General features: G+C 40.1%; 1 protein-coding gene across 2 annotated transcripts in view; it reads left to right on the forward strand.

Moving 5' to 3' along the window:
• Positions 1 to 20,454, forward strand: part of Sgcd (sarcoglycan delta) — a 542,538-nt gene that overhangs the window by 141,488 nt on the left and 380,596 nt on the right. Inside the window, exon 1 of one of the 2 annotated variants that reach the window (XM_005350200.2) lies at positions 8,991 to 9,231. The exons of the other annotated variant lie outside the window; for it this stretch is intronic. The gene's annotated coding sequence lies outside the window, so the exon portion shown is untranslated. Of the gene's footprint in view, positions 1 to 8,990; positions 9,232 to 20,454 lie in introns of those variants that run through there. 2 annotated transcript variants of the gene reach the window in all.

Here is a 20,454-nt window from a genome sequence, read left to right on the forward strand (position 1 = left end):
TCATTAAGTAAAAATTCCAATGAGAATTCTATTGTTTATATTACCAATATAAACCCCAAATCTACCATTAAAATGCTCCATTAATATAACTCATCTTTTCATTGGCACATGCTGTTCCTCTTGGCTTCTGTTAAAATATGTATAAAATGCAGCCAAGATCAGGGCATCCTGATTTTCTTCTACTGAACACTGAGGCATCTTTTCTTTCATTTTGGAACCCTTGATTCGTACTTCTTGACGTCCCAAGGAATTGTAACAGCATGAACATTGAACTAATGACAAGGCATTTGAAGTGTCCTAGAATTACATGCAACAGAGCCCTTAGGAACAAAACAGATTTAATAACAATATAAAATGAATTAAGCAGAAACAAGTGGTTAGTCTGGAGGAAGGTCACTGTACTGCTGAGCTTCAAAGATTCAATAGTCAAGGCATCAGGGTTATATTAATTAATAAGGTGATTTGAATTTTCTATCTTCTGAGATTTAATTAACAAAGACAAGATATTAGAGTTAAATGAGTGTTACACTGGTTGGTAAATATGTCATTAGACAGAACCTAATGCAAATAAAAAGGTTAATAAAAATTTAACATTAACTTGATTAAAATTAACTACTCTAAAAATGCTATTTTGTTTTAAAATTGTAATCCTCCAGAACTCTCACTGTGGACACCACTTCTATGGGTAGATCCCAGCTCTGTCATTTCTTCTTCTATCATGTAACAGTCAATATAGTGTCCACTCTCTGCTACTGTGACAAAATACTTGAGATATTTAAGGTAACATTAGGAGCGGTTCCTTTGCTGAGTTTTTTGGTTTACTTTCTTGTTTGTAAAGACAGTGTCTATATTGTCTAGTCTACTGTTGAATTTAAGGCTCAAGCAATCCTTCTGCTTCAATCTCTAGAAGTGCTGGGGCTGCAGATACGTGCTAACACACCTGGCTTGACCCATGGTTTTAGAGGCTTTAGAGGTTTTAGAGGTTTTAGAGTCCAGTATTCATTTCCCCATGCTTTAGGGACTATGGTAAAGTAGTATAGCATGGTGGGAGTCCAAAGTAAAGGATGAGGCTCTTTATTTAAAGAAAACCAGCAGGCAAAAGAGACAAAGAAAGGAAGAGGCTGGCATCCCAGAATCCCCTTGGAGGCCACCAATGATGCAACTTTCTTCCATTAGGCCCTGCATCTTAAAGATTGTACCACCATTAGATGGCACTATAGGATGGGGATCAAGACTAACTCAGGCATGTTTGAGTGATGTTTATTCAAACCATCTCATTTGCCTATCTATTAATCTATTGAGAGATTTTAGATTTTCATATCTGGACTGTAGCAAATGATGTTGTCAAGAACATAGGTGTTTAAGTATCTCTTGAAAGTCCTGATTTGGTTTTTGCTAGATGTATACACAGATCTGGAAGTGTTGGATTTGGTCCTATTCCTTTTGCTGTCTTACACAATGACTCTATCGGTCTATGTCTCCACCAGCAATGCACAGACTTCCCTTGGGACCCCAATGCTATCTTTTGTCTTTTTCTGACTGCCTTTCTAGTATGTGGGAAGTAGAAACTCGTGATTTTCAGTTGCACTTCCCTGGGGGTTAGTCATGTAGCGCATGCTCTAATGTATCTGTTGGTCATTTGTCTACTTTAGCCACGCCTCTGCTCAAGTCTTCCACTCATTTCTAAATGGGATTGTTTGGGGGAGTTCTTATCTAACAGTGTAAGTTCCCTAAATATTTTGTATTTTATCTCCTTGTTGGTTAGAAGGATCCTAGCCAGGGTGGTTATAAAAACAAAATGAAACAGAAAGCAGGAGTGCAAATCAGAAAAGAAGAAATTTATCTCCATGGACAAAATGGTTGTATCAATAGACAATCCCAAAGACACCTTCAAGAAACTGGTATGACTAATGAACATATTCATTAAAGTTTTAATATACAAAATCAACATGGAAAATTTAATTCCAATTATACAAAAAGCAATGAGTTGCCTAAAATGGAAGAAAAGAGAAAAAGAAAGGAAGAAGGATATGTCCATCTTTAATTGTGTTGAAAAGAACAGAATCCTAGGAATAAATAAATCAACACACAGACATACAAGATTTGTACATTTAAAAGTATAAGTCCTTGATTTAAACAAGGTTAAGACAACACAAATATGGAAGAAACATGCCCCTGTGTTCATGGACTTGAAAAGTTAACATTGCTAAAATATCTATATTCTCTAATACTCTCCATCAAAACTAAATGAACTTTTTCATAAAAATAGGAAAGATAGACTTAAATTTGTTTAGAACCAGAAAAGACTCCCAATAGCTAATACAGTTCCATCTATCTATCTATCTATCTATCTATCTATCTATCTATCTATCTATCTATCTATCTATCTATATCTTTGTGTGTGCTTGCAAGTGTGCACGTATATATGTAGCGGCCAGATATTGATATCAGTTGCCTTTTTTTTTTGAGGCATAGTCTTTCACTTAGCCCAGATCTCTCTATCTAAACTAGGCTGCCTGACCAGGAAATCCCAGGGATCTTCCTGTGTCTACTCCCAGCACTGGAATTCCATGTGTGCATCATGACATGTCAGTGCTGGAAATTGAACTCAGGTCCTCATGCTTATAAGCACATATTTAACCTACTGATTCATCTTCTTAGCTCCCATAACAGTCTTCAGCAAGAGGAACAAAGCTGAGAGCACCAAATGTACTGACTTTAAATTATATTGCAAAGTTGTTGTAACCAAAATAGAATGATATTAATATTTAAAACAGACACATAAGACTGGAGAACAGAGTAGAGAGCCATAAACAAAACCACAAGGAAGAGAAATAACTAACAAAGGAACCATGGCTTTGCAATAGGAAAAGAATAGCTGGCTTAATACAATTGTTGGGAAAGCCATACTACCCAAAGAAAAATGAAAGCATTTGAACAGCTCATAGTATGAGACCAACATTGAGTAAAGAGCCAAGTCTTAGAAAGCCTACTCCTGGACCAGAGAGATGGCTGAGTGGGGAAAGTGCTTGCTGAGTGTCTAGAGACAAAGAGACAGGAAGTGATGCAAATCCCAGAGGAGTGGATCTGGCCATCTGGATCCACTTAGCTGTAAGGAAGGACTCTTTGAAGTGGCATTAGGTATCATCTTATGGAAGAAGTAAACTTCTAAATAACATAGCTGCAACGATGAATTCAAGCTTTTAAATGTAACCCCTAAAATAAATCATATGATTAAATTGTGGTAATTAAACCCTTGGGAAATTAAGAGTGGATGTTAGTTCGGTTTGAATATAGACTCTTTCTATCAAAGCATACTTACATTCTAAACACATGTAAATACCAACTAATGAGCTAGCTCAAAAATAGACTACATTTTGATGACACATGAGGGCTGCCACTGATGGTGATGATGGGTCAGGAAGAACGTGTCTAAGTCACACACACTTGTGCACACACACATACACACGCACACATACACCTTATTAAGAAGGTAGTGACCCCAGTAAATGATATAATCCTGTTCTCTTCTATGGCTGAATAAAGCCCATTTTCTTTGTCTCTTTAGGTGTATGAGCACCTAGACCGATGTCATATTCCAACTATTGTGAATCACACTACAGTATGCATGGATATGCAGGTCAATATTTTTTGAGAGGGGAATAATAAAGGTTTGCCAAATTTCAAACCCAAAAAAAGAAATTTTGCAGTCAGCAGATTTGTGAGATTTAATTTATTTTTAATTTTTGGGAAGTTCTTTTCTTTTCAAATAGACTATGAAGTGTCATATAATATTTTCACCGCTATATTTGTATATTATTAGAGAAGTTGTGGACACTTCCGCACCAACTGTTTAATCTCAGACTCATTGTGAGTTATGACTTTACCCAGTGTGGTCTCTGTCATGTATCTATTGTCTTTAAAAGGCTTTGAAATACACGGTGATATTTGTCTTTCTGGATCTGGGTTCCCTCATTCACTATAGTATTTTCTAGTTCTACCCATTTACTTGCAAATATTATGATTTTGTTTTTCTTTACAGCATAACAGAATTCCATTGTGCATTTGTATTATTTCCATCACCCATCTACCAGTTGCACGGCTAATTGACATGTCTGCAAAGAGGGTAAAAATCTCACAAGGTCCCACTCTCAGGCAATAAGAAACTGCTAGGAGGAAAGAAGCAGTGTTCACTAGAGATAACTATCCCTAGAGAGTATCCACTCCCAAGCAATCAGCCTTAAACACAAACGCATATGCCCAACACCACATGGACTCAGAATGTTGTATTTATATATACATGCATACATGTGTGTGCCTGTAACAATAATAATTTAAAAAGAAGAGCTCATAAACTTGCAAGAGAGTCAGGGGATCATGGGAGGAGTTGGCGAGGGAGAGAGTGCGTAGCAATGATGTAGATAAAGCACTCATGTATGAAATTCTTTTAAAAACTGCAAAGAGATATACAATGAATGATTAATTTTCTGTCTTTGACATTTTTAGTTTACAATGTCTAGGTTTTGGAGTGAGATACTTGCATGCATGCATGCGTGTGTGTGTGTGTGTGTGTGTGTGTGTGTGTGTGTGTGTGTATGTGTGTGTGTGCATGATGCATATGAGTGGGTGCATTTACCCATGCAGGGGTGGGTCAGAGGTTAAGATTGGAATGTCTTCCTCAATCATTTCTCTATTTTATTTTGTAAGATAGGATCTCTCACTGAATCTCACCAACCCAATATTTCAACTAGATGCCTGGTCAATGAGCCCTCAGGATCCACCTGTCTCTGCCTCCACAAAACAGCTTTTCCATGGGTAGTGGATCTGAACTCAGGTCCTCAGGCTTGCATAGGAAACACTTTATTCTCTGGGCCAATTGCCAGATCCAGGAGTTAGGTCTCTGAGGCTGGGATGTTGTTATTCATGTGGTTTATATTTCACTTGGAGTTCCTGCACTCCACAGTTTGGTTTTGCTCCAAGTAGTACTGGTATTGTAAAAATAGAGACAAGGGATGTTTTGGATTTTTCAAACATGGTTCTTTTTCATTGCTGGCTATCATGGAGTCTGGACCATTTTTATTGATCAATAAATTTTATTTCCAAATAAAAGCATAGTATTTCAAGAGCTTACTTTCAGTAAGCTATAACATTAGGAGAAATTATGGACCAGAAAGAAATTTCAAAGAATTGACCAATGTTTTATAGTGGGAAAGAAAAAAATGTATTGACTGATTATTCAACTATACCAGTATTTTCTCCATGCTGTTAAATGAATTGCTATTAGAAGTATGTTTTATTCAACCAAGTACCAGTTCCTTCTGAAGGTAGTGACTGATCTTGTTCCCTCTGCTCCATGTGCAGAACTGAATTACTAAAACTGGAAGTGACTTCAGCTTAGACAGTATATCTTATCAATAAAGATATTCTCACAATGTGTGGGAATCATTGTGAGAAATCATTGTTGTCACTGATCCATAAGTTGTCCCAAATTCTTACTCGAAAGTTTCTCTTCAACGTCAATTGATTACTTTGCCTTTGGCCATTGAATAGTGGCCCTGTATTTGCGCCGTCTATTCTGAAGATCCAAACAGGTTGTGTGCCTCCTCACTGGAAACCATTTGCAAAATGAACCCTCAAATGAAAGAGGCCATTAGTCTACTCTTTCAATAATCTGCTACTCATTAAATGAAGTTGAATTCAGTTGTATTGGCTTGAACCTGATAAAATTATTTTTCCATCTCTTGATTAAATATTGCCTCATACTCCTCCAGGAGTTTTTTTGTAGAGAAGACATCAAAGTATGAGGTTGTTCTCTTGGAATTTTCATAGATTATCACTTTATCATTTTTCTGTTTTGTTTTGTGTACATGTGCATAGTGTGTGTGTGTGTGTGTGTGTGTGTGTGTGTGTGTGTGTGTGTGTAGAGTATGGAGTGTATGGATGCAGAGGCTATGGGAGGATGTTATTTATTGTCCTGCTCTATCCTTCTCCTTTACTCCACTGAGACAGGGTCCCCACCTGAACCTGAAGTTAGGCTAGCTGACAACAGCCCCAGAGATTTCCCTGCCCAACTGCAGGCACTGGGGGAATAGACATATGGGGACCATGCCTGAATTTTTTGTAGGCTGTATGCATTTGAACTCAGCACCTCATACTTCTACAGGAAGAGTTCTTACCCACTGATCTGCTTCCCCAGACCTTGCCTAGCACTTTGGTGTGTCTTCTATTGTTCTCAATCCCTTGCTAATTCTACACGATGAGTGTGATACCGATGGAGGGAGCAAAGATGAACCCAAACCAAGAGAACCCTAGGCGGGCAGAAAGAAGGGAGTCGAGAGCATTCTGCTCGCTCTTCTCATGCTTTCAGGACTGCATGCATACAGTTGGTGATTTAGTACATTGCCCCTCTATTTCTTTTGGCTAATTCTGGCTTCTCTCTGTTGCAATCAAAGGCAATTCAAGAACTGATTGATGAGGGTGAAAAGTTGTAAGAGGAGACTGAGGAAGGAGCTCTACCAATCTTTGCAAACCAAACACTAGTAAACACTTAGGTCCTTTGAGCGCTTACTGGATGCCATACTGGGTACCCCTCCCCCCCACTCTGTACTGGCTACCATACAGTACCCCCACCCACACACTCACCGCATAAAAATTAAAAAAATAAAATTTTGTGAGCTTGTTTTCCCCTTGAGTTTTCCTGTCTTTAAGAACTTAAACATTTGTAAACCACTCAAAATTAAGAACTACTTGAACTCCATCTTTTGTTTTTCTCAGAGGAAGCTGAACGCAGCTTCATTAAGCACTGGGTGCCACTGCCTCTAAATGCACAAACAGACGTCCAATTCTTTCAGATTTGCAGCAGCTGTTTTCTCTGAATTTCTTGCTCAGCATGGGGATTTCACGTGTTGCTGGCCCGTGGGGATAGAGGTGTTTCTGCGCATGGGCAGCACAACTATCAATGACCTCTCCACGGAACTACTGTTCTGAGTTCTTAGTGCTGGGGGGACACCTAATTCTCCGAATGGCTCTTGGCTCTCCTCGTGACTCACAGCGGCTTTGGTTTTTGATGTTTGCCTTTGCTAAAAGTTAACTGGAGAAAAGCCTCCAGTCTTCTGTTTGGGAACAAACGAAGAGAAGCCAGATGGCTCGTTTATCGCTCCAACTAAATTTTGAGATAGTTTCCTGTGTTTGAATTGCCTTTATTAGGCAGCAGAAAATATCTAGGGACACAATTCTGATAAAAAAATAAAAGGGTCTGGGTTTTGCTCCACTAAAACAACAAAGAAACTTAAATGATTTATAGGCACTGTTGTCAATGAAGCATACAGATTACCCCAGTAACTCAGAGACCATCTCTACAAAGTAGATCCAACTATTACTTTCAATCTACAGTTGAAGAAAACAAGGCTTAGAGAGAGTAAGCAAGCTGACCAGAGCCTACAGGTGGGACAGTTAGTTAGAGGAGAGGGAAGGTTCTGCCCGGCTCCTCTGAAGGCTGGGTGATATCGCCTTCCCAGAATATACTACAATACAGTGAGCACACAGAAAAGAGAGAGGCCCCAGAAGGCTTTCGCCAGCACGAACTGTGGCATTAACTGTCTTTGCAACTCTGGATGAATCATCTCCCTGGGCTTGGGTTTCTCTATGTAAGATGAAGGCTGAAGGCTATTTGTATTGGACAGTCTCTGGTTGTCTGGCTTTATAATTGCTGTGCCGTGACCTCAGATGTATGGGTGTGCCTGACCACATAGGCCTCAATATTCATACACACGCATGCTTGCTCACATGCCCACAGTGCATTCCAAGGTAGTAACTTAACTGTGTTAAAAAGGCTCCACCGCAATTGAATAATAAGTCCTGACCTGCAGTGAATTCTAATATTTACAGCAGCCCCCATCTGGAACATAAAAACAGTTTTAAAATCTGGCAAGAAAATGGGAAGACAAGAACAGAGAAAGGAAGGAGAAAAGGAGAGAGAGAGGCATGTGATTTAAATGTTAATGCCAAGAAGACAAGGAAGATGAAGAAAAAGAACTACAAACAAACAAAAACCTCACACCAAATGCTCCGCTTTAACTTGTTTTTGTGGAACATTAACTTGAAAACTTTACTTTGATTTCTTAGATGTAGGTAGCTTCTGGGTTATTAGATATAGTTAGCTTCCATTTAGAAGCTCTTGTATTTTGAGATTTTTTTTTCCCTCCTGTTTTGTGATAGAAAAGAGAAAATGTCAAAGGTAGACCACAAAATACAGCAGAAAGTACCCAGAACATCTTGAGGGAATGCCACCTAGGAAAACGAAAATTACAACTGCACCAACATAGGGGGCATTCTGGTCCCAGGGTCTTCCTCTTTCCTGTCACCTTCACACAGTTGTCACAGCATGCAAAATGTGACCGTCAGTGCCATGCTACCTGCACAACTTCAGAGCAAAAAACGATCCGAAGTGTCTGAGGAAAATAATTGTATTATTTTTAGTTGCGGCAGAAATGGACCACGAATCAGGTGGAGAGGACAACTCGGGAGAACGGAACTGGAAATGCTAAAAATACTGCTTCCCCCAGCAACTGAAATTTTAAGAAAAAGTTAGGAAGGGCCAGAGACGGAGATGGAGTTAGAGTTCATGTCTCTCAGCTGCAGTCACTTTATTATTGAGACCGGGGAGAGCAGAGCGCAGGGGGCTAACCCCGGGCAGTAAGGGATTCCACGGGGAACAGGCAAAGTACAAGGAAACAGCACTGAACTGGGAGGAAAAAAAAAAAAAAAAGGATGATTTGTCTATTGCATCTAATACCGGAGCAAAGCCTGTGTGGAGAACGGCTGGGAAATCCAAGCCGTCTCGTGAAGAAGCCTTTTTTTCTGTGAGTGTGAGCCCCGCAGACGCCATGAGCTCCGTAGCTAGGAAGCAAGGCTGGGTTTGACACACGTGTTTCCCATTGATATCTGGAGACAGCCCAGTAGCTGGGCTTGACAAAACCGGATCGAAGTAGAGGCAGAGTAGGGTTTCAAAGCAGGCAGTGAAAGACCGGGAATGCTGTTCAGGAAATTCTTCAGGCATGGGCAGGGACTTGGCTGCAGTTGTGCGGCTGGAAAATCTGACTGGGGCAGCTCCTGAGCGCAGGCAGGGCCTGCTCACATGGGCGGGCTGAGTGGCCGCCTCCTTCAGAGCCTCTCAGCTTCCCCCAGGACCACGGGGGACCCTCATCCGCCACTCTGTGAAGCAGAGGAGAGGTAGGGGACCTTGCAGTTCTTGCCTTGCCAGCCTAGCTTTCTGAGCCCTGTCTAGTGTTTGTTCACAAACACGGGGGTCGGGGGAGTGGGAGGTGTCGCGGGTGTATGTGTTAATTAACATATTTCAACCCCATCACCTCTGCAGAGGGAGTGGGTGGGTGGTTCTCAGCTTTGTTTGCCCCAAAGGCCCTTGAGGTAGGAGTTTTAACAGTGCCCAGGCACTTTTGAAAGTTCAAACTCCACAGCTAATGCTGAGGGGGAAGGAAAAGTGTGGATTCCTCCTGTTGTCACTCTGCCCCAGCGGTCTGGAAGTTTTCTCCCTTTCGGTTTCTCGGACACTTCATTGACTGCAAAGATAACCTCTGATAGACTGTACCAGATCTTAATGCTTCCAAGGTTTTAAGAGGGGATGTTCCAAGCAGGAAACAGTTCTCCGTTTCTGGAAGAAATCAGAGTTTGAAGTTTTTATTTTGGAACACATTTTATTTATTTATTTTGGTTAGAAACAGGGTGTGTGTGTGTGTGTGTGTGTGTGTATAAGGGTTCCTAGTGTCTTTTATATGTGATTTTGACTTTCATATGTGAGATTTGAACAGCCGTAATATATTTACCTAGAATATGCTGGGCTGTTGTTATTCTGCTTTGGTAAGCAAGTCCCCCTTTACTCAGTCACAGAAATAACCTGCAGTTTAATAAATACTTCTAATACAGATAATAGAACCATAGCAGAAAACAGTATTTTTTTTAAAAAAAAATAAATCCTTGTTAAAAATAGAGACAAATGGTGTGAATGTTTCATCAGCCACGTCATTTTATTTTCACCTAACTAAAAATAGTACATTAAAAATATTGAATAAATTTTAGCAGGAGCGAATCCCGGCTTTCCTCTTCAGTTTAAGTTCTCCTTCATAATATACCCTGCATTGTAATACATATGATAGCCCTCCTAGAACTTTGATAGCATTCCTTTCTGTGTTCGTATTTAGAACAGTGCCACAGTCTTTAAGATAAATCTGTACTAACGCTCATTCAGCGTGCTGTAGGGCTCCTTGCTATGCAGTCCATGGCAACAGAGGTGCTCCCCAGAGGGGACTTGGGCAAGAGCCTGCCTGGGAAAAACAGATGAAAGAGTGGAGTCCTGGCATACTCAGTAAGGAGCTACTAGACCTCTTGGGTGCTTCTCTTAGAAAATGAGGTGAGTTTAATTCAGAGTCCTGAACCCCCTACAAACAGCTTGTTAGTACTTGATGAGGTGGGGGCTGAATGAAGGGTAGATGCTGGGATACCTCGGTTTTCCCATCCTAAAATGGGTAGGCAGAAGGTCACTCTGGTAGTCAAATTTTCAGATTGTCGGCTAATACTTTCTTGCCCCATAGTTATCTTGTTGGAGGATAGAATCCGTATGTGACTGACAGCTGGCTTTCTCAGTCTTGAGCAATGGCTCACACATGTTTTCCTTGTTAACCTCTCTTGGAGTCAGGAGGGATAACATTGGATAGGGTGGGGCATCTTAGAGAATGTCAGGACTCTCTTCTGGCAAGGGAGGGCTGTTAGAAGTCAAGATGGACCGTGGCTCTCTTCTGAATGTCCAGACAGATTAGGAGCTGTTGTGAACCACAGCCAAGCACCCACTGCCAGTAACAGAGACAGAGAGTGATCTGGAATGTCATCCCCCTCTAAATTTAGTTCATGTCAAGCTTTCTGCAGAAAGAGGCGTGACATAGCAACTCCAGGTTGCAGGATTGTGCCGAGCAGTGCCCAAACTGGGAAGAAACTCCGTCGTTTCTCTTTTCAAACAAGGAAAACCATGAATTCTCTTGACATTTTAAATAGGGTGTGGGGAGGAAGAAACTAAAGGAGAAATCCTATAAGGTCTTAGCAGGGCAAAATGAACATGGAGCACGGAAGGGAGGAGATCTCTGCACAGGAAATTAGCACACTTATTAGACTCCTTCGGACACTACTCTGCTTGCCTTCGCATGCAGGTAAACCATGGCCTCAGTGCTCGAGGCTGGTTTACCTTCTTCACGAGGGAAGACCTTATGGTCAGCCGGCCCTGCAGAGCCTTCTGGAAGTAATCAGAAAGCACATATTGTAAGAATAGCATTACCCAGAGGGCTCAGATTTCCTAAGCAGGAGAGAACAGGCTCTTGAGGCCTTATTTTAGCCCATATTTGTTCCTTGCAGAGCTATTCCTGCAGGAGCATTGAGTGAAGGGACCAGGTGGTGGACATGAGCAAGTTGCTACTGGGATGAAGCTATTCCAGGCTCTGCTAGACCTACTTTATTAAAACAAAGTTTTGAAAGAGAAAACTATGCTATGTATGCTTTTTTAAATTGGGAAAAAGGTTCTTTTTGTGCACAGATACAGGATTGATAGAAGCTTGTGGTATAGGTAAAGTGTAGATGGAAGACAGGTGACAAAGACATGAGTGATGTGGAGACAAAGAGAATTAAAAATAGATTATAATATAAATAGGTAGATAAGTAGGTAGATAGGAAGGTAGTAGATAGATGATAGATTATATATGCATAGAGAGAAATGATACATAGGCATATAAACTGCTACAGAAACATAGATATGGAGAAAGGGAATAGGTGATTGATAGAATAGATTCATGATAGATGATAACACAGAAGATTAATAAATAGAAGGGTTAGGCAAGAAGATATAATATGCAGGTAGATGATCAACAGAGATATACAAGAGAGATGGTAGAGAAATGGTAGATAAATGGCTTGGTAGCTGGATTCAGAGACTGGATTTGAGACAGAGATGATAAACAGATGATAGAATAGCTAGATGATACGTACATATAAGGAACAGTTAAGGACATAAGTCATTATAACTGATAGATACCTAGTGATTGATAGGATGATGGACAGATAAGTGATAGATGCTAGATAGACAAATAGACAATTGATATGTTTATTATGAAAATTAGCACACAACACTATGAAAGCCAAGAACTACCATGACATTAATCTATTGCTGCATCCCCAGGAAATGGGGTGATATCATTCAGAGAAAGAAGTCCAATGGTGGATATAACTCACAGTCTAAGACCTAAAGCTTACTGAAACATGAGGGTGTTCTGGTGGGGCTTCAAGTCTTCCTCTAACTCTTTCTTCTTTCTCCCAGCATTCAGTTTAGTTTTCCCTGCCTATCTCTACTCTGTCCTATTACAGGCAAAGCCAACTTCCTTATTCATTAACTAATAAAAGCAATATATATGAAGAAGGACTTCCCATACCATTTCCCCTTTTCTGTTTAAATGAAAAGGACAGTTAATAAAATTATATATAACAAAACAGGTATCTAGAAAGAATTGTAGTTAATACATATATATGTATACATATAATCTTTTATCATAACTAAGGACAACTATAATTATAACTATCTATTCTTCAACTTCATCAAAGACTCCAGAAGCATATAATATTACCTAAGTTAACAGAAAGTGCATTGTAAGCAACTTCCAAAACTCTAGAATTGACAGAGACATTTCACTGCCTGGACAGTCACCCAAAGTTCTTCTGCAACATTGGAGCATCCATCTTCAGCCTACAGGCCCATAATATCCATAAAGCAAGAAATTTCAAAGCTAATTTTTGCCTATATTGGTAGTTTGTCAGTCAGTTTCTTCTGCATCCTGCAGAACGTCTGGCAGTCCCTTTCATGAAACAGGAACTCCAAAGGACTGTCTCAGCTTTACAGGCAACTTCAGCAGTCATTTGTCTATTGATTCTGCATGTCCAGTTCACCAAGCAGTCAGGAAAGAGCAGATTCTTGTCCAAATGACTAACAAACTCTATGAGGAGCCTCTTTGATGCCCATCTTCCCCTTGAAATAGATTGGTGCTGCCAGGATGTGTCCCACTATCATGAAAAGTCCTATGTTCTTTAAACAATTAAATGCTATGTTCTGTAATCTTTGAAAGAGTTAAAGAATACCTATCTAACTGAAATGTATCTCTATATATCTATAAAACCTAACTATCATGATTATAAGCTTGACTATTATAGATGACTATCTATTAACCTATATTTCTTAATTTTTACATTACATTTTTAAATGAGCTACCCAAACAGAATACCTTATATCAAGACCAGAAATATAATAAAATTGACCTTTAATTTGTATCTATAAAGCAAGATCCATACCAATGCAAATCTCTATAGCATATACCCCTTTAATTGTAAACAAACATTTATAAACAATATTGGGGAATTTGGGCATAGTTCTCTCCAAACTGCTTCCTGCTTTTTGTTGGGTGAAGTACTTTTTGAGGTATTCACAGTGACATTTTACAGAGTCTTGGTCAATCAAATCACGTTAGATTGGATTTAATCCAGTTTCTCATCTTCTGTGGAAGCAAAGGCAGAACTTCTTTTCCAAAGAAACAAATCCTTAGACACAAATTTTGGAATCAAGATGCCTCTAAAATATATAGTTTGGTTTAGCTTAGCAGCCCTTACAATATCTCTCTGTACTTAGCTCCTTCACAGTCAAAAAATTCAAAGAAAACACAACAATATAACTCTCTGTGTATATTCCATCCTTACGTGGCTTATTTTTTCTGACGCTATTAATTTTTCTACAAGTTTAATATTATCTTTAAGCCTTTAATCTGACATTTTGTACTCTTTTATTTTACATTTACTGTCTTTTTACTCTTCTTTCTTCTATCTCCCAAGCCTACATACATTTTTTTAAACACTGTGTGTCTCCTTTAGAGGTCACTTATGTCTGACTATGTCCTATTGTGTTTCTGAAATCCTTTTCTGTTCAGGAGTGCTTCTTAAAATGTTAAACTGCTAAGCATTGTTACTAAGACTAAGGCTTCTTTGCCTTTTGGCTCAGCCCAGTCTAATATAGTGGGGCAGATGTCTGTTTAACATGAGCCATGCTCACAGCAACATTTTCAGGCACACAGCAGGTCTATGTGGCCATTAAGCAAGTTGTAGCACTCTGCTCACAAATCACATTTAAATGCTCTGTAGCAGAACCTCCCAAAAGTGTCAGAGTTCATGTTAGCAATATGGCCCAGGAAGCTGCCATTTCAAAACTGTGCTCCCCCCACCACTACTGCAGAATCAGAAAGACATCTCTTAAAGGAATCATGCCTCTGCTTGCTTCTAGCAAACAGCACAATAAGCTGTGTTAAACTATTTTTTTTTTGTAACTAGAACTCCTTTTCAAGCTCTCTCAGGTTTTAAGTTGATTTAGTTGGCACACATTGATGTGCCAATTTGTTGTAAGGAGGCCATTTGTTCATTTACAGCCACACAGACTCCCGGAAATAATCGCACTGAAACTATATTATTTAAATCACTGTTTGGCCTATTAGCTTATGCATATTTCTCGATAACTCTTACATCTTGAATTAACATATTTCTATTCATCTGTGTATTACCATGTGGATGTGGCTTACCAGAAAGGTCTATCTCCAGTGGGGCTACATGGTTTCTCTCAACTCCACCTTCTTATTCCCAGCATTCAATTTAGTTTTCCCTGCTTAGCTCCACTCTGCCCTATCACAACCTTAGCCAGCTTCTTTATTCATTAATCAATAGAAGCAACAATACACAGAAAGTCTTCCCACACCAGGCTGTACTGGTCTAAGCTTGAGAATCTAAAGGCCCAAAGTCAGGGAATTGTATGTTTACCAACAGAAGACACTAACAAGAAAGGCTGTTCCTGACAAGTCTGGCTTTATACCACTCCTATAGGCATCTGGAAAGGAATGGCTTTGAAATACTCTGTTTTGGTGAAGTATGGATGCATTACTTTATTCTGTATGTTGGAATTTTGCAGGAGGTTTTAATGGAAAAGAAAATTTTAAAGCTGGGTCAGTGAAGATTGCATTTGGCCATCAATCCTTCAAACCCTGCTTATAGTAATCTAAGTATTAAAAGGATTGTTTTCACACGTATGGTTATAGATCATACTTATAAAACCAGTACTATGACAGGGAGAATTGGTTCCCCTATTTTCACATAAGCTTTATATCCTCTTTTCATTTCTAAGTGCTGTGCCCAAGCGAGGGAAGCAGTAATAGAGCATGAAGGGGAATTATTTGTTCTCCTAACTCCTTTAATCAGGAAGAAATGCCCTTTATTATAGTCTTGCCCTGATGCCTCAAAGCACACAGACAGAACTGGGTCAAAAGCTCTCTAGTCAGGCACTGGTCCTATGGAGTAATACTTCAAGGACTGTCTTTGGCTAGTTTCTCACTCTCTGAAACTCAAGTGGAAACTATAAGCTGAGGTGAAGGATTTTTTTTTGACCATTGATGTAAATCAAAGTATTGTTAGCATCCAAAAATAGAGAGTTGGTAAGTTAGGTCACAGATAGTATGGGCCATAAGTTCCTGACATTCAAAAAGAGAAGAGGAAGAAGGAGAGCGGGAGGTAAGAGGAGGAGGAGAGGGAGGATGAGGAGGAAGAAGAAGAAGTAAAAGAAGAAGAAGCACCAAATACATTCGAAGAAGAATCAAATACATTTGAACTCTTAACCCAAATGAATAAACAATTTATTCTGTTATAAACTCTAGTGTAAAGGCATAAAAGTCCTAAGAGCAGAGAAAGATTGCTTGCCTAAGATGCGTAGACAATTCTGTACAGAGACAGAGCTTCTGGGTTCTTGAAACTGGTATGGGTTGTGGGTGTACTTTATGTGTTCTGGCTCAGTAGTGATGCTTAGCGACACTTTAGAAGCCATATTAGACAGATGAAGAATATAAGGAGGGTCTTAATAGTAGAGGACTCTTCAGAAGTCACTAATACCCACAGTTTTCAATAACTACTAAGTCTGAAGTGAGAGTCGAAGAATTCTCAGTTCTGAAAAAGTCTGGACTCTGTTCAAGCCAAGTCAAACTGAAGGTCAAGAGCAGGGCTTGTGAAATACTGTTTTGACTTTTGCCTACTGCAGGAATACTAGTATGGCTTTGGTGGTAAGTGTCAGAAAGATGTGACACAATGTCTTGAGTCATAGTTTCACTTACTCTGCCCCAAGGCTGTTTGGGGGCTGTTTTCCTCCGTTTGGGTGCAGTGCACTTCTGTGCACCGTGAAGCCCATTGTCTTCCTCATGGCCTCTGAAACCATGTATGAAGGTGGTGGTGGGACTTGGCATAGAAATGGGCTTGGGAAGTGAAACCGGACAGTGGCAGTAGAGATCTCCAGAAGAGCTTAGTTCTGTTCTTCTCTGGATCTCGAGTTTAGAATCGTGCCCATGTTTTGCGGGTTCTTCATGCTTCTCAAAAACCTATGATTTCTTCAAAAAGGCTCCCTGCTTTCAGAATATCTCTTCATCTTTTTCTCCAAGTCTGGATATCTTGAAATATTTTATCCATCTCTGCACCACTCTTTCTCATACTATCATATCTATCTTCCTCTGTAATATTCTAGTTAACTTCTGATTGATAAAAATATATTTCTCTGAACTTTAATCCAGTTATCTAAGCAAGAAAGAGAGTGGATGCCAGGAAGAGGAAGCACAACAAATAAATAAAAGTAGATGAAATGACCTTGCCAAATGACTTGCAAAACAGCAGTAAGGCTGAGAATTGGGCCCAGGCTCCATTGGGCTCCCGAGTATGTGACCTAATACAGCTTTTTTTTATCACCCTAGGCCCCAATGTCCTAGTCTTTAAATGGACTATGATAATATCTGCCTCACAATGTGTTGTGAATGCAGAATAAACATAACATGAAGCTCTATGCAAAGTACACATTTACAGGTTTAGGCATGCACATGGTTAATATTAGCTAATGTTAACTATCAAGCAAACTGAGAAAGAATAAAATAACCGGATCATGATAAAGACTCAAGATGACCAGCAAAGGCTTTGCTTTGACTTATACAGCTTCCTTTCTGGGTCCATTCACTCTGAATATCTCTGCAGATTTCACTGTCCCCATTACTTCACCTTTGCTGCCACATGGAAAGGTGACTGTCCTCATTATTGCTTCAGATTTCTGTTGCCAAATGTGAGCCACCTCCTCTAAAGGAAAGCTTGTAAGCTATGGCCCCTGACCTGACTCTCAGCTGGGACCGTGGAATTCAGAGGACTGTGTCACCACGGTTCACTTCACATATAAATCCTGTGAGATTGGTTTGCTAGTGACTGTCTGCTGATGGCTGTACTAATGCTAGGGTTGTGTAGGTGGTGTGGATACAATTGCTTTGTTGTTCTTGTTTTAACCAAGAAAGCAATGGTGCCTATTAAGGCAAGCCCAATACCCCGATAAAGACGATACTGTCAGGGAGCAGGGGCTCTGCTTCTGTGCAAAATACATTTCCAATTTCTCTGATAGGATCAGACTCAGTTGACTTCCACAGGATGTGTTGGAATGCCTGGAGGCCCTGTTACCACTTGCCAAGGTTGAAGTGGTCAGCCACGGATTCTGCTTTCACTGAGCTCAGAGTTAATAAGTAGCAGGGCAGGGTGAGACACCTTCTTCAAAGCAGATCCTTAGACAGTGTCCTGCTGGAGAAATGCTGATGGGGGTTGTGGACTGGGCATGATGTACTTCATGAGAGAAGATTGCTGAGGGACAGAGTGTCCGGGAGCAGAGATACACTGTTCTTCCATTCCAGTGTGTCCCTGTGGCTGCCTTCTCTCTTCTCTTTCGTTAAGATCTTTCTAGCTTTGTCCCTCTCCTTCTTTATTTAGTGTCACCATCGCACCCCCATACTTGGTTTTCTCTCTTGTTGAGTACCTGTTCATCATAGGTTTCATCTGCCTTGCTCTAGGGAGCAGAGTACATGTAAGTCTGGACAGCATAACTTTGGCAATGCCATGACAAACATCAGTTCCAAAATGAACTCTGCACTTTAGAAAGGCCTGTGGTCTTCCTTCTCTATGTAAAAAAGCTGCCCACAATATATCGCATACTATGGATCCCCAAATCAATAACCCATGTGCTGGACTGTAAATTCATTTTGGCTCACAAAGTGTTTTGATTTTGATTTGCTTTGTTGAGACTGGCTCAATGTAGTGCTGGGTGAGTTGAAAGGATTCCCCAGACAATAACCATGGTAGAGGGACACAGCTTCCTTTGCTTGTACAGATGACAGAATTACATCTGCAATCAGGCTTTTGATAACTTCTGTTCAAGAGTGCTCTCACACATTCATCTCTGGTCTTCAACTTGCAATATTGAGTATCCCATCTATATGAAGACTGATTTCTTTATAAACCAGCTCTTCAACAGTTCTTGATATTCTTTAACATCTTTTCTCAAATACAACATTTATGAGGCTACCCTATCCCTTGATCATTCCTCCAACTCATAAAATATTATTGTGTTTTTATGTTGGTTGTCTACCTCCTCCATCACTGCTTCTTACCTGCAAAGAGACCATGGAGGGGGCCTTTATCTTTGCTCATTGATGTAGTTCAAATACACAGAAGAGTGCCACAGAAGGACCTGAAGGAAAACCAAAACTTGGAAGGTGGTGGCAATGATTATGAACATTTCAATGCATTCCACACACCTTCATGGTAATTTTAAGTGCCTTATCTTGTACTCAGAAAAATCTAGGTCTTTGCCTCACTATGCATGTGATACAAAGAAAACATGATTTCTGTGTCCCAAAACTAGCTAAATCCTATTGAGGTTTCTTGAGAATATTCCTGCATTCTTTGGGTCTACTATTTCTTTATTGATGAAATGGTTCTAATTATTAACTTCTCAGAAATTGTCAGGAATTGACACACTCATACGTCTTATAGTTACTAGTACAAATGGTATATCACAGATACCATTCTGTCTAAATAAAAAAATTCCAATGGCATTTCACACTTCCCCTCTCTAAAATGGTGATAAATGGCATACATAATGATACTCAACAATCTTCTGGCTCATTAGAAAAAAGTACTTTATGTTTAAATTCAAGTTATTTGTACTTCTTAATATTTTTATGCTGGAAACTTGCCCTCTTGTGTCTAAAGTTGGTTTCCTGCCTAAATTCCAGAGCTGTTTCCAGGTGCCTCTGTAACACCAGAACTTTGGAGAGTATATTCATTTCCACATTTTCTGCTCCTCTTTCCTCATATGCACTGTCTTTCCTTTGAGCCTCTGCTTCCTCAATGTTGTGCTCTGGGAAATGGCATTCTCATTCCCCATGATGCTTTGCCAGAACCATTATCTGTTTTGGTCTCCTGAACTTTCTCATCCCCTGTCACAGTCAACAGCAGGGTTGCTTAGCTGTGTTTTCCCAATTGTCTTTACATACAATTCTTGTCCCTCCTTCCTACATCTGCACAGGTCTGGAGTTTCTCACCTTTCCCCCAGAGGGGTCCTCAGCTTCCATTCTCATCTTGGACAGCTACTTGCCTCGAGCAATGTCATCATTTCATGTCATCCTTACATCTTACCTCTGCAGTAGTTACTGTTGCAATCAGCATCACAGCTGAGTTGGACTGCAGAGGGCATGTTGTACAAGTCTGCACAGCCTCTTAGCAACCTGTGTCACCCTTGTTTTCAATCTCTCTGCGGCCTTCCATGGTCTAGAATACACCCTGCACACATGGCAAACACACCCAGCCCAAGACCTTGCTCCAAATTTCCTGAGTCCATTACCCCACAGCTCCTTATGAGTATTAGCTTGTTCATTCATGTTTTCCCCTCCAAGCCCTCCATTACGAAGTGCTTCCTCTGGAAGAGCCCTTCAACATAAGCAGAGCCCCAAACGTCGTCCTTTGCTGCTGCTTCGTTTTTCCCTCATGAGGTTGATAACCAGATATGTATGTATGAAGTTACGTGTGTATTTGTATATCAGACTTTCTGTTATGATGGGATTTCAGATGTAACTTACAAGCAGGGAAGATTTATTTGGACTCAAGATTTCAGAGGTTTCTGTCATGATGAAAGGAAGAGGTGACAAAGGAGAATGGCATGCAAAATGGGAAGTGGGGATAATAGTTGTCTCCCCTGTCTCTAGTGGGTAAGATGCTCCTGCCCATATTCAGGGTGGGGCTTCACCCCTTAATGAACCTGTTCTGAAAATGAGTTTCTACAGACACACCAAGAATTGTGTTTTACTCATCTCTTAAATTTTCTCAACCAAATCAAGTTGATGATCCATATTAACCATGACTATTTCTTTATTCCCTCCACTGAGACACAAATTCTGTGAGAGTTACAGAGTCAGTCTTGTTGCCAGGTGTCTGCGCGGTGTAGAACCTGCCAAGTATCGGTTTAAATAAACACAG

The sequence above is a fragment of the Microtus ochrogaster genome, chromosome 7 (assembly GCF_000317375.1).
Source record: "Microtus ochrogaster isolate Prairie Vole_2 chromosome 7, MicOch1.0, whole genome shotgun sequence".
Lineage (NCBI taxonomy): Eukaryota > Metazoa > Chordata > Mammalia > Rodentia > Cricetidae > Microtus > Microtus ochrogaster.